Genomic DNA, 11316 nt, shown 5'->3' on the forward strand with positions numbered 1-11316 from the left:
CTGACAGGTCTGACGGATAGGCTCACCGCAGAGAATCGCAGCATGCCGCAATTTGAATCCAGCGAGCGGAGAATCGCTATGATTCTCTGCTCGTGGACGTCGGGGCTACGGTTTCCATAGCAACGCTATTTTTATGCGTTTCTCCGGTTTAAAACGCGATGCTTTGCCCATTGAAATGTATGTGGTGTGTTGTCAGCGCGGCTGTAAACGCGTCAGGATTTGGTTACCGCGTTTTTGACTGCGTTTTTTCAGTTCTGGCATTATCAGCCTGATTAAAACGCAGCTTCAAATGCTGTCAAAAACACGTCAACGCAGCTGAAAACGTAATAAACGCTCTGTTTTCACAAGCGCCTGTGTGAGAGTGGCATTAGGCCTTATTCACATGATCGTACATACACGGCTAATTCAGCCACATCAAAAAACGTTTACACATGGCAGAAATTCTGCAGAATGGCTGCAGCATTTCCGCATCCAAAGCAGATTCACCATTGGTGCAGATTGTGACTAGAAATTGGTTGTGTACCCGCAGCGGATTTCCGAAGGCATACCTCCGAAGTCTTCGGCTGCCAGCGCATCCGTCATCGGACATCCGGCGGCCTGTACTGAGCGCAGTACCACTGGGCACTTCCACATCACTTGACCAGCGGCGCTGCGCTCAGTACTCATGCTCTATTTTGAGCCGCATTGTGTGCGAACGCCTTCTATTGAAGTTAATGGAAGCCGTCCAACCCGCGGCCCTTCCACAATCATCATTGCGGTAAGGCCACAGGATGCATGTCGTCGCCTAGCGACAGCGTTGTATCATCTATATTGCACATGCGCGCCGGCCTGACACATCCGCAGAACAGAAAAGAAGAATTTGGACAGGTCACCGGCTGGGCACCGGGTCTGATAACGCTGCGGGATCCTGCATGCAGGATGCGACCCGCCCGTGAGCATACGGCCTTAGGCCGCCTGCAGACGAGCGGGTCGGATCCGGCAGCGAGAATTCTCGCCGCGCGATCCGACCCGAGCGCCTGCAGGGATGAGCGCGTACTCACCCGCGCCTGGCGGCCCCGGCTCTTTCATGTGCCGGCTGCCGCGCAGCCGGCGCATGCGCAGACCGGAGCCGGCGGCCGGGTGAGTGCGTGCCCCGCAGAAAATTACAACAGGCCGCGGTTTGTTTGCCGCGCGAGATTTCGCGCGGCCAAACCGCGGCCGTCTGCATAGGAGTGCGTATTTTAATGCACTCCTATGCAAACTTTCAGCGGCGGAAATCCCGCGGGAAATCCCGCGTCGGGATTTCCGCTCGTGTGCAGGCGGCCTTAAGCAGAGGTTTTCTTGTGGTGTTCTTTCCCTATACAGAAGTCTGTAGAAAAAACTCCATGGACCCAAAAACACACCAAAGTAAGGAAAATCAGCACAAGGCCAGTTTAGGGCTGAGTGTTTTGTAATACAGGCGTGTTATCGATGACATCACAACCGTATGTCATCAGAATTCGCCTCCAGATTGGTTTTACTTTCTCCTGGGTATATACACATCCGTATTTGCCCAATAGACAATAATACCAATACGGAGGCAAAAATGGAGTGAAATAGGTCATGCTGCTTTTTTTTAAAAATGTCTGTGAACAATCCGTCGCTGTGAATAGGTTCATAGATCTACATGAGGTCCGCAGTACGGTCAGCAAAGTACTGACCAAATACTGAGTAAACATACACTCGTCGGAAAGCGGCCTGAAAATTGTTTGTAGAGCTCCTCATAGCAGGGTTTTTTTGGTACCCCGTTTCCCTGAAAATAAGACATACCCTGAAAATAAGACCTAGCATGATTTTCCAGAATTTTTGAGGATGCAAAATGATTTTTCAGGCTTTTTGAGGATGCTTGAAATATAAGCCCTACTCCAAAACTAAGCCCTGCCAACAGTTAATTTAAAAAAGTCAATTGAAATAGTGTCCAGGCAGCTATACATGTAAAAACGTTAAACCTTTTTGAATCAAAATTAATATAAGACACTGTCTTATGTTCGGGGAAACACAGTACATAAAATACCGCAGGGGAAATGCGGCGTGTGAAGCCGCCCCTAGGGCCCGTTCACACGGGCAGAACTGTTCTGCATCTTAATCCGCACCTTAATCTGCCACTACGTATTCCACACCAAATCCACAATGTTCATTGCAGATTTTGATGTAGAATTGCCGTCAGAACGAAGCCATTTTCATTCTGCATCAAAATACAGCGTGATGCTGAGTCGATTTTGCCGCGGAATTTACCGCAGCAAAATGCAAAAACATTCTGCCTATGTGAAAGGGTCCTTAAAGGGGTCATCTACTCAGGCAACATTTTTGGAAAGTTGTACAGCCTGCAGTAAAAACATAAAAGAAGACATATCCAACTCACCCCAATTCTCCACCGCTCCAGTTCAGCTGCTGTCTGGTCCTCTGCTGCTCTCTGCTTTCTTTTACAGCGATGATGTCATCAACACCAAGGACATGTGACCACTGCAGTGGTCACATATCCCCATGTTGGGCCATCATCCCTGTTGCAGCAGCAAGAAGAGAGCTTTGGGGACCGGGCAACCACAGAACGGGAGCGGCGAGGATGTCTTATTTTATGTTTTTACGACAAGCAGAGCAGCTTCCCAAACATTTCGTGTTACCTGGACAACCCCTTTAAGTTGGCATCTAAATCTGTACTGGCGCTCATGCAGAAGAACTGTTCTATATGAAGTCTTAGTATTGATCATAGCAATGATCAGATTACCGGTTTCCTCTTCAAATATAACAGCTGAAATCGCATTGGTTCACTGAGGTTTTATGTATGCAGACCATTATGCTACATAAACTAGCAGGTATGAAGGTGGCCTTATATCCTAGATAGCTGAACAGATGGCAGCAGCTTATCTCCCCAAGAACAAAAGTTGAAATCGAACCTCCCATCTCCCCTCAAGTCCCAACTATCCACTGAGAGATCCTCATACACATTAGATATTTGGCCAGTCCACATAGGATTGCCCCCCGCCCAGTAAACCAATGGCCCAGCCAGTAATTAACTGCCGGTGTCGGTAAGTATTTTTTACTGACTATATTAATGGCCAGTAAAAAATAAGCTGTGACGGGGCCGACTGGCCCCATCGTCCCACTGCTGACTTCCCGGTGCCCCTTCCTGAACATCCGGCCCCACTGGAAATCGAGGCTGTGGCTAGAAAAGAAATGGATGCCACTGTCAAAGCATTGTCATGACAATGACCGCGGGGGACGGACGGCTGCAAGGACCTGATTACAACAAGTCATTGATTATGCTATATTACTATATTATATTGTACTATTATATCATATTACATTCTATCGGTATATAATATTTTACTGTTGTTATATATTTCTCTCACCTCTTGAGTGACGGTGACAGGTCTGAGACTGAATTACTGGACGTTACACTATATTATACCGTACCATTATACTATTATATTGTGTCCCTGTCACCTCCGGACTGACAACGATAGGTCCGCTATTATAATGTTCTGTTCTTCTATTAACCCCCTAAGGGCTCCTGCACACTTGCGTTTTTCTTGCGCGTTTTTTTCACGCGATTGTCAATGGGAGTTTCTCAGGTTAAAAACGCATCGCAACTTTGTGCTATTTCTGTGCGTTGCGTTTTTAACATTGGAAAGTCCCATTGACGATCGCGTGAAAAAAACACGCAAGAAAAACGCAAGTGTGTCGGAGCCCCAAGGATGGCCTTAGTGACACCGTGATTTTTTCGTAAAGCCGTAACTTTTTCTTCCCGCTGATATAGCAGTATGGTGGCGCGTTCTTTGTGGGGTGAATTGCAGTTTTCAGTGGAACCATTTTATTGATTAACTTTTATTAACGTTTAGGGCTTATTTACACGAGCGTATTAGTTGGCGTTTTCACGGCCGATATACTCTTCCATCTGAGCAGTTCCCCCCTTCCCTCCCACTCCCCGATTCTCTACTTTTCTCCTCCACCCTGGCATTTATAATGGGAGGGATGGGGCGGAGCTAAGCTCCGCTCTGTCCTGGCCACTCCTATTGCTAGCTATGGACAAGGGGGGGGGGGGACAGGAGCTTAGCTCCGCCCCGTCCCACCCACTTCCATTGCAAAACCGCTCAGAGGGGAGGAGAGAACCAGAGAGCTGCTGAGGGGGGGGAGGGGAGGACTGCACAGATGAAAGCGAATAGCAGCCGGCCGATATACGCTCGTGTAAATAAAACTCTGCAATCATTCTTTTTGCCTTTTTTTACAATGTTCACCCGGTGACACGACAAATGGCGGGTGAACTTTATTCATTGAATAGGATTACAGCGATGCGGGTTTTCTGCAGTTTTCTGTTGCACAATAAAATAAATAAATCATTAGTTTTGTGCCGCGATATTCTGAAACCCATGAATTTTTTATGCATCCATCGATGGTCATGTGTGAGGGCTTGTTTTTGTTTGGCATAAACTGCAGTTTCATAATTTTCAGGTACGTACGACTTTTCAGAGTGTGGGAAAAATATCATGATCATTTTATAATGCAGTATGCTACAGATGCGAAAATACCAATTTTGCAAAGTTTTTGCAATTTTTGTCACGTTGATTTTTTTCTACATACATTTTTATTTTTTATACTTCTAAACACTTTTTTATTATTTGTTGTATAATATTTATTAGTCCCACAAGTGAATTTAAATATGCACTTGTTTTGATCACTTACATAATATACTGTAATACTTGTAGTGCAGTGTACTATGTGTCCTAACTGTGACAGGATGATAAGCCTTGTAGTGGATGGAAGGTATATTTCTCCCAGACACCTATCATTCTGTGAAGCAGCAGGGAGTAAGCTCACCTGCTAGTTAATTAATGAACAGCTCCAGTGGGTGTGATAAAAAGCAGAGCAAGTATGCAGTCTCCTTCTCTCTGCTGGAGATGCAGATACTAGAGATGAGTGAGTAGTGCCTTAGCCGAGTATCTCCCCGCTCGTCTCTAAAGATTCGGGGGCCGGCAGGGAGCAGGGAGTAGAGAGGGAGAGAGATCGAGAGATCTCCCCACCGTTACTCCCCGCTCTCCCCCGCGGCGCCCCCGAATCTTTAGAGATGAGCGGGGAGATACTCGGCTAAGGCACTACTAGCTCGAGTAATGTGCCTTAGCGAGTATACTCGCTCATCTCTAGCAAATACCCAAAGCTGTGGGAGCTGATATACTGTGAAAACCTGTGTGCGAGTACAAAACTCACAGTTGGAGGCTGGAAGCAGTAGCCCTCCAGTTAGCAGATAGAACTGTTTTTGTAAAGTTAGAGTCTGACAGGCAGATGTTTATATTGTGTGATCACCTGAAGTGGCTGATATCTGTATGGCCTTATGCCCACGGCCGGGTCGGATTCCGACTGAGAAATCTCGCAGCAGAATCAAACCTGGCACCCCCCCAGAGACCCTATACTCACCTGTCCAGATCTACGGTAAGTGTTTCGGCCAGAGCGCATGTGCAGTGCAAGGCATGACGCTGCCGGTGATGACACAGTGACTCGCCGCAGGACGGACGGCTTCCATTGACTGCAATGGAAGCTATCCGTGCGATTTTCTGCACAGAAGAGAACATGCTGACATTCTTACCCGTAAGCGGAAAATCGCAGATAATTTCCGCTCGTGGGTAGGGGAGAATCATTTAACATTGCATATCTATGGATGGACATTGCTGTAGAATTCACGGCGGTCATCTGGCCACGAATTCTGCAGCGATAATCTGTCCTTGGGCTTTGGGCCTATAGGGGCACTGCAAGTTAAAGACAATAAACCCCATCTTGAGTTTTAAAAGTCTGTGTCCTGGCTGCTTGCATTGAAGAAGTGACCTGTGGTGCGCATGCTGGGCGATTCCCGACTAAAGCCCTCACACAACATGGAAACAACATCAGCTGCTGCGGTGTAACAATCTGCTAGTTTGGAGCCCCTTGCTGAGACCAGTATGGGTTAGTAGCGTAGTCAGGGTGAAGCCAATGTACACAAGTCTAGCCGTTTACAGTGTGGAGGAGCAGGTAGGTAGTAGAGCTTGACTACAGGCTTGGAGCACAATAATCTCACAAGAGAGGGAGGTACAAGGCCAAGTTTAAATAGGGAGTCCAATTGGGAAATAGGGTGGAGCTAATCAGAAACCCGGTTTCAGGAACAAGAAACAGGGACAAGGTTTAGCAGGGGAGCTGTCCAACAGGCTAGATAGCTCACTGGGGAGAGCTGTTGCCCAGAGTACTGGAGGACCTGGGTTTGAATCCCAAAACATGGTCTTTTAATCTTTTATCTGGCGCCTGTCAGTTTTTCATGCAGTTTCATGATATTTTTGACTAAAGCCAGAAGTAGATTCAAAATCTATAGGGAATATAAGGAAACGATTTAAGATATTTTTACATGGGCCGACTGTCTCCCGAGTAATTGCTCAAGAGAGTGATAATGAGCAACTCTTGTCCCGTGTGAATATGGGAACCAACACTGCACGTGGGCGAGCTCAGTGCAAGCTCAGCTAAAAACCAAGAGACTATCTGCCCATGGAAACAGGCAGTCCATCTATAAGCGACTGCCTGTTTACTCTGAATGACAGCTGGAAGACATCTCCAGGGCACTCCGCCTCCATTCAATGAGCAGTAATCGCTGGGACGGATGTCGCGTGCTTTAGTGTCTAATGGTCCTTCGTGTAAAAGTCTCTTTATACTTTCACTTCCTTCTCGATCCACTTCTGGCTTTGGTTCATGCAACTATTCAGACGATAGTAACATAGTAACATAGTTCGTAAGGCCGAATGAAGACAATGTCCATCTAGTCAAGCCTGTCTATCCTCCTGTGTTGTTGTTCCAGAGGAAGGCAAAAAACTTGAAGAGCAGAAGCCAAATAGCCCTTTTGGGGGAAAAATTCCTTCCCGACTCCCTAATGGCAATCAGACTGTTCACTGGATCAACCCCTAATAGTTCCTACCAGCCTGTAAACCCGGATTAACAATTAACCTAAGATTTATAACCTATAATATCCTTCCTCTCCAGAAAGACATCAAGTCCCCTTTTAAACTCCTCTATGGATTTTGCCATCACCACTTCCTCAGGCAGAGAGTTCCACAGTCTAACTGCTCTTACAGTAAAGAACCCCTTCCTATGTTGGTGATGAAACTTGCTGTAGCTGCTATATTGTATACTTGTCAGAACCGGCAACTCTCGGGGCCGCCGTGCCCGCACCACCGGTCCGGCCACCCGGGGTACAGGAGCACGGCGCAGAGGTACCCCGGTTCTTGTGATCTCCCCGGGCCGCTGTAAGACTGGTCGCCGCCGGGTTGCTAGGGAGGCAGCTGGTGCTTCTAGTCGCTTGACTACCAGGCTGGCTTCCCTGGTAACTGTCTGTGCAGTGAGACTGGGGGCGTGCCCCCAGCACCGCCCTGATTAGCCCTGCTGCTGTCAGGCTCCCCGCCCCAATCAGCTTCTGGGGCGGGAGCGCTGACAGCATTTAAATAGGTGTGTTTTCCTCTCAGGCCTTGCCAGTGTTAGTTTGGTCTTCCAGCTGCACCCGCGTATTCTTTGACTCCTGTTTGTGACCCCGGCTTTCTTGACCTCTGCTTTTGGACCTTGACTACGTTTTTGCCTGACCCCCCTGTACTGCGTACCCTCCTGTTGCCGACCCGGATTGTCTGACCGTTCTACCGTTGTTTGTCTTCAGTGTCTGTTTGTCTTCCCGTGTCCCGCTTCCCTAGTGAGGGTAGGGACCGCCGCCCAGTTGTCGCCCTGGGGGTTAGCCCAGGGGGGCAAGTAGGCAGGGACAGGGGTTGCGGGATATATCAGGGACCCCCATATCCCGGACACTGTCCTGACAGTAACACTGGCCGAAGGTAGGTCAGACTCGTGCATCCGCCCGGCTACTTTGAATCCCTCGATGGAGGCCGTGGCTGCGTTAGCGAACCAGGTCCAGGTCCTTACTAACCTTGTCCAGGACCTAACCGCCCGCATGCAGCTACAGGAACAAGTGGTGGCTGCAGGTCCCATGCAGCCCCCTTCCGCTCCCGGGACTATGTCAGAACCCCGAGCCACGCTGCCGGACTGCTTCTCTGGAGAGAGAGGTCAGTTCTTTGCATTTAGAGAGAGCTGCAAGCTCTACTTTGATCTCCGACCCCACTCCTCTGGTACTGAATATCAGAAAGTGGGAATTGTAATTACCCGCCTGAGGGGGGACCCCCAAAATTGGGCTTTCTCGCTACCAGCAGGCTCTCCAGCCCGACTATCCCTTGACGCCTTTTTTTCCGCCCTGGGTCAAATTTATGACGAACCCGACCGGGCGGGCTACGCAGTCTCCAAACTTCTGGCCCTGCGCCAGGGTTGTAAAATGGCGGAGGACTACTGTTCCCAATTCCGTCAACATTGTACGGAATCCGGGTGGAACGATGCCGCCCTAAAAGACTTATTTTTGACCGGTCTGTCTGAGGGTCTCAAGGACCTACTTGTGGCCCACCCAGAGCCTAGAACCCTGGAGCAAGCCATGACGCTTGCTATTCGGGCCGACCGACGTTTGAGGGGCCGACACGCCGCTCGGGCCACTCCACTCCCCACGCCCACTTCTTCTACTGACCTGACTCTCTCACTTCCCACCACCGAGCCCATGGAACTGGGAGCCATGAACCCCAAGCAGCGACGGGAATATCGCCTGAAGAAGAATCTTTGCTTCTACTGTGGGGAGCCGGGTCACCGCATTGCCACCTGCACTAAGAAGCCACGGCAGGAAAACTCCCGCTCCTAGGCAGTTGTCGGGAGGACTGTCTAGGAGCTAAGGTACTCCCTGTGTTATCCAAAATGTTATTGCCTTGCACCCTAGAATTTCATGCTTTCCACCGTACTGGGCAAGCCTTTGTTGATTCTGGGGCTGCGGCGAATTTCGTTAACTTTAATTTCGTTGCTCAACTGTCCGGGGTTTTTTTACGTTTAGAGACCCCGATTCTGGTTTCAGGAGTGGACTCCACCCCATTGCAAGCAGGGGTGGTTCATCTGGTTACCCCTGAAGTAAGGTTTACGATAGGAGCCTTACACGTGGAAACCTGCACCTTTCTAGTGATGAGAGATTTGTCTGTGGACGTCGTCCTAGGCCTCCCCTGGCTCCGGGAGCACAACCCGGTAGTAAATTGGGACACGTTGGAACTGGTAAAGTGGGGTCCCCGCTGTGCCAACCACCTTTGTGCGGTGAAGGTGGGAATCTCCACCTGCGGGGGGACCCCCCTACCAGATTACCTCTCCGAGTTTTCTGACGTGTTCTCCAAACAATTATCTGAAGCTCTGCCCCCTCATAGGGAATGGGACTGTAAAATAGACTTGATTCCTGGGGCCAAACTTCCTAAGGGCCGCATTTATAACGTTACGGTTCCTGAGAGAGAATCCATGAGGGACTATATCCAGGACAGCCTGGCCAAGGGGCACATCCGGCCCTCAGAATCCCCGGTGGGTGCCGGGTTTTTCTTCGTTGAGAAGAAGGATGGGGGCCTCCGGCCCTGTATTGACTATAGAGAGCTAAACAAAATCACAGTACGAAACCAGTATGCCCTTCCACTCATTCCTGACCTCCTCAACCAGGTCGCTGGTGCCCGATGGTTTTCTAAACTTGATCTCAGGGGAGCATACAACCTCATCCGCATTCGGGAGGGGGATGAGTGGAAAACCGCCTTCAATACGCCCCTCGGGCATTTTGAATACCTAGTTATGCCTTTTGGATTGTGTAACGCCCCCGCCATTTTTCAGGGGTACATGAACTCAGTGTTTCAGGATATCATGGGGGTGTTCGTGGTTGTATATCTAGACGACATTTTGATTTTTTCCTCCGACTTGCCAAGTCACCATACTCACGTTCAGACTGTACTAGCTCGACTCAGACATAACAAGCTGTTTGCTAAACTCGAGAAATGTGTGTTCGGGGTACAAAAGATATCATTTTTGGGGTATATCATCACGCCATGCGACTTCCAGATGGATCCTGAAAAGGTGAAAGCCATCACGGAGTGGGCCCAGCCAGGGTCGTTGAAAGCCCTTCAACGCTTCCTCGGCTTCGCCAACTACTATCGCAAATTCATCAAAGACTTCTCCGTGGTGGCTAAACCTCTAACGGACCTCACCAGAAAGGGGGCAGATGTGAGGACCTGGTCTTCTGAGGCTCTGAGGGCCTTCGATACCCTAAAGGCGGCGTTCTCTTCTGCACCTGTCCTAGTACAACCAGATCTGTCCAGCCCTTTTTTGGTGGAAGTAGATGCCTCTGAGTTTGGTGTGGGAGCGGTACTGTCCCAAGGTCCCTCCACTCTCACCAACCTTAGACCGTGTGCCTATTTTTCTAGGAAGTTTTCTTCCACCGAACGGAACTATGATATAGGCAACCGGGAATTGCTGGCGATTAAGTGGGCTTTCGAAGAGTGGAGGCATTTTTTGGAAGGAGCCCATCACCAGATCACGGTACTCACAGACCATAAAAACCTCACCTATCTAGATTCCGCTAAGAGGTTAAATGCTCGGCAAGCCCGCTGGGCCTTGTTCTTCTCTCGGTTCAATTTTGTTGTTACCTATAGACCCGGTTCTAAGAATGTCAAGGCTGATGCCCTGTCTAGGAGCTTTGGTTCTCCGGAACCTGCCGAGCCGGAGCCTGAGAGCATTCTCTCCCCTGGGGTGGTCCTCGCTGCTGTCTCCTCCGACCTTTCACCTCTCATTCACGCCGCTCAACAATCTGCTCCTGAAGCCCTTCCGGAAGGCAAATTATTTGTCCCATTGTCACTGAGATTGAAAGTGTTAGAGGAGACACACGCTTCTGTCCTAGCTGGACACCCCGGCATCAGGGGTACGCTGGAGTTAGTATCCAGACTCTATTGGTGGCCGCACATGGCCAAGGAGGTACGGGTATTTGTGTCCGCGTGCCCGGTTTGCGCAAGGGGGAAGAATCTCAGGAGACGTCCTGAGGGTCCTCTTCTTCCCTTGCCCATTCCGTCCAGGCCATGGTCCCATTTGTCCATGGATTTTATTACTGATCTGCCATCCTCGCTGGGGAATACGGTCATCTGGGTAATAGTAGACCGTTTCTCTAAAATGTCACATTTTGTTCCGCTTTGCAAGTTGCCTAACGCCAAACTTCTGTCTGAAATGTTCATCAAGGAGATTGTTCGGTTACATGGGATCCCCGAGGACATTGTGTCAGATAGAGGGGTTCAGTTCGTCGCTCGCTTCTGGCGAGCCTTCTGTAAAAATCTAAACGTAAATTTGTCCTTCTCCTCCGCCTTCCATCCCGAGAGTAACGGACAAACGGAACGAATGAACCAAGAACTTATCCAGTATCTGCGACTGTTT

The sequence above is a fragment of the Eleutherodactylus coqui genome, chromosome 10, assembly GCF_035609145.1.
Source record: "Eleutherodactylus coqui strain aEleCoq1 chromosome 10, aEleCoq1.hap1, whole genome shotgun sequence".
In the NCBI taxonomy this organism is placed as follows: domain Eukaryota; kingdom Metazoa; phylum Chordata; class Amphibia; order Anura; family Eleutherodactylidae; genus Eleutherodactylus; species Eleutherodactylus coqui.